General features: G+C 41.5%; 1 long non-coding RNA gene across 1 annotated transcript; it reads left to right on the top strand.

Moving 5' to 3' along the window:
- The first annotated feature begins 398 nt into the window (after nt 1-398).
- On the top strand, nt 399-5543 carry LOC132250153 (uncharacterized). Its single transcript, XR_009461755.1, has 3 exons — nt 399-706; nt 4046-4111; nt 4572-5543. It is a non-coding gene; the product is annotated as an uncharacterized LOC132250153 (long non-coding RNA).
- The last annotated feature ends 323 nt before the right edge of the window (nt 5544-5866 follow it).

Raw genomic sequence — 5866 nt, 5'->3', positions numbered from 1 at the left:
CAGATCTATAAACTCAAGGCGGAATGACTGATCCACAGACCAAGATGTTATGCTACAATGCCAAGACACATGCCAACATCCTCAAGTGTCTTAAGCAGCTTAAATAGCTGTAGTCTTTAAGCAGCTGGGCACTTAAAGGTTTTCAAGTAGCTTAAGCTACTTAAATTATTTTAGGACTCAAAGAAGGTCCCAAAGTGTTGGTCCTCTGCTAGATGAGTGAAAACGGGCAGCTGTGGTGCTGTTGCCACTTGCCTCCACCTTTGGAGGCTGGGTATAAGAAGAAGGGTGGGCCAGATCTGCTGATCTAGATCGGCATAGCTCCACAAAAGCCAGGGATCCACTCATGATCAAGGGCCTTAACAGGCAGCCTGGGCTAATTGCTTAGTGGGCCACACCTGCCTAAGGCTTTGACTGTGAGGTCTAACTCAGCTAATGACTCCAGCTGGCCACTTTCTGGGCCCCCTGAAAGACTGCTGGGAAAGCAGTTTCCCCATTTAGCTCCAGCTGTAGTGACAGACAGTCAATAGTTTCTGCTTAAAGGCTGTCTTGGCAAGTTTCTGTGATATGGTACTCCTGGCTTCCTGGTTCCTGATGCTTGTTTGGCTCTGTTCCTGGACTCTGGCTTTGGATTTCCCCTTGGATCTGGTTTCCTGAGTGTGCTTTCTTGGTTCCTGGACTCCAGCTTCTGGATTTTCCCTCAGATCTGGTAATTCAGTCTTTGATTGCTAAACTTCACTTTGGCTTGTGACTCAGACCCTGCCCCTGGATTTCCCCTGGATCCAGTAACCTAATCTCTGATTCCTGCTCTCTAACATAGTCTGTGGCTTGGCTTCTGCCCCCAGTGGCCTGCCCGCTAGGTCAAACTGGTGACAACCCAGTGTCAAACGCACATATAAAAACATAAATAACTGATTCTGTCCTATTTTAGCAACAATGTTCCATCCAGTGAAACTACAAAAAAAATGTTATCTTTCTGTTTGGTTTATTCCCCTTCTTCCTTTTATATGACTACCCCCACCCCTGCCACTCCCATCCTCTTCTCTATTTGACTGATTCCTTTACACAGCATGGCAACCCACAGCTTATTTCCTCTGGTTGTGAGGGGCAGGCACATGATGTACAGCCCTGCTGATTAGTGTAAATTGTTCCCTGCCAGGGTAAAGTTATCCCTTGGAAAGTCAGGAGTAATTGTACAGTGGAGTACAGGTCACATATCCACTGTTCTAGTCCATTTCACCCCAGGGTAGCCCTTTGCTCAGTGCAAAGGGGCCATTATTGGCTCCCCTGCCATGTAGTGATGAGGCACTACAATAGTTTCTACTGCTTTTGAGAGTTTTTTCAAGTTGTCTGCTCCAGCCACTAGTATAACTTACCTTGGTGTGCAAACCCATCTAAATTATATAAATATGTTCTGTGCTGGCACACTGTCTTTTTTTTCCCAAAGTCTATTTCCTCTTCAGTGACTTCTTTTAAGAGGTCACTGAAGAGATTCCACCACAACAATATTCCTGTAGGAAGAAATCATACTTTGAGAGAGGCAGTGCTTCCGGGTCAAGTGACAACTATTTTTATCTGACATACACAAGTTTTATGTGATTTTATGTAATTTCAAAACCTCTTTGTCAAGAAAAGCATTAGTAATTCCTGAACAACACGATTATACAATTCTATACGCATCTGTAAGAACCGGTGGCAGCCCATCAGAATACTTAGTTTATGCATTATACACTATAGTTAGGGACCTACTTAACTCATGGTGAGACAAAGCTATTTTTGTGGCTTGCTCACAGCATAAAGGGCCAATTTTGTGGGCATTTCTCAGTGGACCTGCCCTTCACTGCTGATTGGTGGAGTGGCCCTGCCATCACCATAGACTGCCAGAGAGGTCCTGCCATTGCCGGAGATTGGCAGAGAGGTCTTGCCATCACTACAGACACTAAGTCTCAAGCATATGAGAGTGGCTGTAGGGATTGTCACATTGTCTAAATATTGTGGTGTTGTACGCATAAGGCATACTGTGTATTAAAAAAAACCAAGCAAGATCTTTACCAGGGGTATAAGGCAATGTGCTGCATTTATTGCGACTACAAATACATCAGACTATTAGGGTCTTACTACAAATAGAAGAAGTTGAAAATTAAATCCTAAAATATCTGAAAGACCTAGGACAGACATTCATACATATACATATACACACGCATCAGCAGGTTCTTCCATTGTGAGATGTTACCAGTCTTAGTTGCTCGAGTTAACTTGGTGGTCAGCCAAGCTAAGCCCAAGGGCAGAGCGGGACTTTTATTGGATGTGTACCGAGGCTCCTGTCATCATTGCAGAAAATCACCTGAAGTCTTCTTGGTCTCACCATCTTTTATAGTTCATTTAAGGAGATGTCAGCTGCCCACCTATGACTTGCTCATTGGGTCAGGGGTATCAGCTGCACGTTTGTGGTTAGATGTGACATTCAGATTTTGGGTGGATTCTTGCTTCGGGTTTTTCTGTTTGCATCTTCAGCAGTTTCTTGCAGGTGTGACATTTCTTTTGGTGTTAGCATTTTCTATTGTCCATTTCCTCCTCTGTTTAATCACATACATACCACATCCATACAAAAAACTACATTTAAACATCTTTAACCTATTGACCTATAAAAATACTTAAAACCTATTGACTTATATAATTATATCATAAGTTTCAACTTAAACTAATTTACATAATGAAAATAACATTTTAAAAATAAAGAAGTAGAAAAATAAGCAATATTGGATGTCTTATTAATAATTCTATGAAAGCAAAATTAGTTTTAGTTCTACAGTGGCAAGGATTGGGAGATTCTCAAATAGCATATTATATAAATAATATGCTTTTGTGGGGAGGGATGATTTTGTGGGAAGTCATGGCTGATGGAATATTTCCCAGCAATCGTGGATACTGCATATTCTCACAGAAACTATGAATTAAATAAGTCCCTAGATATGGTGATTGAGAACTTGCAGCTTCCTTTGTTAAAAAAGGAAATATAGTATGCACTACCTACCTCAAATTTCCTGTGGTTTTGGGAATTCTGGAAGTATTGCGTGAACAGGAAATCAAGAAGAATACCCAGAAAGACAGCTAAGTAGATAAGTATGTGTTGCTTTTTTGTCAACAGTGGTGTGTCTACATGTGCACATTTACTTCACAGTAACTTAAGTAACTGTGCAGTAACTGAAAATTACTGCTGTGCAGTACAGGCACACGTCTACACATGTATGCCTGTACTGTGCAGTAACTATGGTGACTTATACCGACTTGGGCATAAATTTGCTACCTGCATCATGCAGATAACAAATTTACGCCTGATTAGTTACTGCACAGTAACACACATGTAGATGCATTACTGTGGTAACACTGTGTGTGGACTGACTTGGGACTAACTTTACTCCCAAGGTAGTCCAAACACAGTGTTACTCTGCTTTAATGCCTGCATGTGTAGACACTGGCCTGATTCCTTTTACTGTGCAGTAAATTTAATGTTCAGCAAATGCACGTGTAGATGCGCCCAGTATCACCCAGAAGTTCATAAGCGCTGTACAGGCAAAAGATGGCCTAGTCCTGCCCCAAATTGCTTATAGCCTATAAAAACAAGGCAATTCCACTGAGTGACCCATTATTGTATTTGATATTGCCATCCTGCAGTCCAATTCCTAGCTGTCCCATGGAACCAGCATGTTGACAAGTCAGTCATGGTGACAATGCACTTAAGTGCATTTGTTGAGTGTTGTTCCCTTGGTTTTGTACTGCTGAAGGTTCCATCACAGACCTGCTGAGGCTTCCAATTCGATTTGGAGAGATTAATGGATCTCCTGATTTGATTTCGATTTGGAGATTCAGCCGCCAAATTGGGCCAAATCTCCTCCAAATCAAATTAGTGACTGAAGCTTCGCACAGCTCTAGTAGAGACTGTTCTAGAAACACTTGCCATGAAGTGTCTACTTTTAAGAATATGTGTACCTTTGCATATTTGTATCTATACATTTATATGGAAATTATTTGTAGCCTTTTTTTGTAGGCAGGTCTGCTCCACAGATAAAGAGGTCCACTGCTGAGGTGAAAAGAACTTGCTAGGCAAATCTTGGTAGGTTAAGAGTGTAACAAGAAGCCCCTTTGCCTGCACTCCCCTTCGATGCATGTTTCTTCTTTTCTCCTTCTACCTTTTCTTCCTTCCTCCTTTCCTCCTCTTCTCCTCTCCTTCCATTATAAGAATAAAAGTGATGAAATTGTATTTTTAATAGGTATTTTATAGGATGCTATGTTTTGTACATTGTGTTATTCTGCATCTTTCTCACATTTTGCCATGGCATTATATTTTATACTTTAAAACTTTTAATGAATATGTTTCTCTTTTAGAGTAAGTCTTTCCTTGTACTATTAGAATTGCTGATTGCATTGCAATTGTAATTACTGGAATTGTATTGCCACCTTTTCTCTGTATTGGGCTGGTCTCCTGAGTGAATGAGAGTAAGTCTGAGTGAATGGGTGATTGAATAATAGGCAGAACCAGCTGTGGTTACAAGTTAACAAATGGCAATTAACAGGTCCTACCCACAAGTTGTCAAGAGGAAAGTATCAACATCAGTGCCTGAAACTCTATTCTACATGCAACAATGTATCCATTTGAACTAATAAAAGCTGAAGACCAATTTCTGGAATTGAGCACCCACCCTATTGACTATTCCTGTAACCTATAACAATACCACTGCTGAGTCAATCAAAATCAAGGACCAACTCCCGCAACTGCACACGCAGACCCGGGTGACTTGACACCTGTCAAGAAACATTCAAAGAATGTCATATGAGGGTCAGTGACCTCTGGATTGGGCGAGCCCAAAGGCTGGGGGATCATAGAACTCTGCCAGAGAGGGATAAAAGTCAGTGAAGCGTGACTCCTGATGGTACCCTTTCTTCCTTGATCCGATCAGCACCCAACCTACTGACCAGAATGACAACCAGTGACCCCCTTCTAAAGGAGACATCGCCTTGGAGAAAGCTTTGACTGGCCATCGATTTCAGACCCCACCTCCTTGGATAGTTATAAACCAACATCAGTGCTCTGCTATTACTGCAGCAGTTGTATGTGTGTTTCAGTGCATGTTACAGTGACCAGTACCCCTCATGACTAACTCCACATCCTGTACAATAAATTGGAACTAATGATCCTGTAAGCTGGTCCTTTGTAGCCAACAAGAGTTTTGGACCCACTTGCAAAACACTCCAGAGGAAAAATGGTGTTTTGGTTTATTTTCATAAAGCTGTAGGAAGCATGTTAGCTTACTACAAAACATTATCAATGAGTCTTTGAAATGGGTCTTGTATATCTTTCATGCCTTAGAGACCCCAGGCCTCAAAGGGGAGAACTCTGAGGTGTTTAGATTCTACATAGGGCAAGTTAAGAACTGGTATGTACATGGATATGATTTAAGCAATGTCTAATCTTGCAGGAACTGGAAAGAACCCTGCTTCATTCAATAAATTGTGAGACAACTGAAATTGAGGAAAGAGTTTCTTTGCCTTTTTTTCTTTTTTTACCATGGGTGACAATACTACATTCAAAATATTACGTTAATTCCAAGTTACACTTAATAAGGCAATTGGACTCAAACACTAGGACACCATTTCTTGGCTCAGAGTTCTAAGCCTCTTGCCAGCCAGCATTTTATCCCTGTAGGTCTCCATCAATGTTGGGATTGTCAGTATGGACTCCAGGGAGTCACCAATTTTGTCAGGGTGCATTCTGTCAATCCTATCTGACTCTGTTAATAGCATTAGTCAGATTAGGTGTGACTGGTTATGCCAGGCTCCCTCAGTTTGGATGGTTTGTGAGTGCATTATC

This window comes from Alligator mississippiensis, chromosome 4 (assembly GCF_030867095.1).
Source record: "Alligator mississippiensis isolate rAllMis1 chromosome 4, rAllMis1, whole genome shotgun sequence".
Classification (NCBI taxonomy): Eukaryota; Metazoa; Chordata; order Crocodylia; family Alligatoridae; genus Alligator; species Alligator mississippiensis.
Note: the sequence above shows the minus strand (reverse complement) of the source record. Positions and strands in the feature narration are given on the sequence as shown.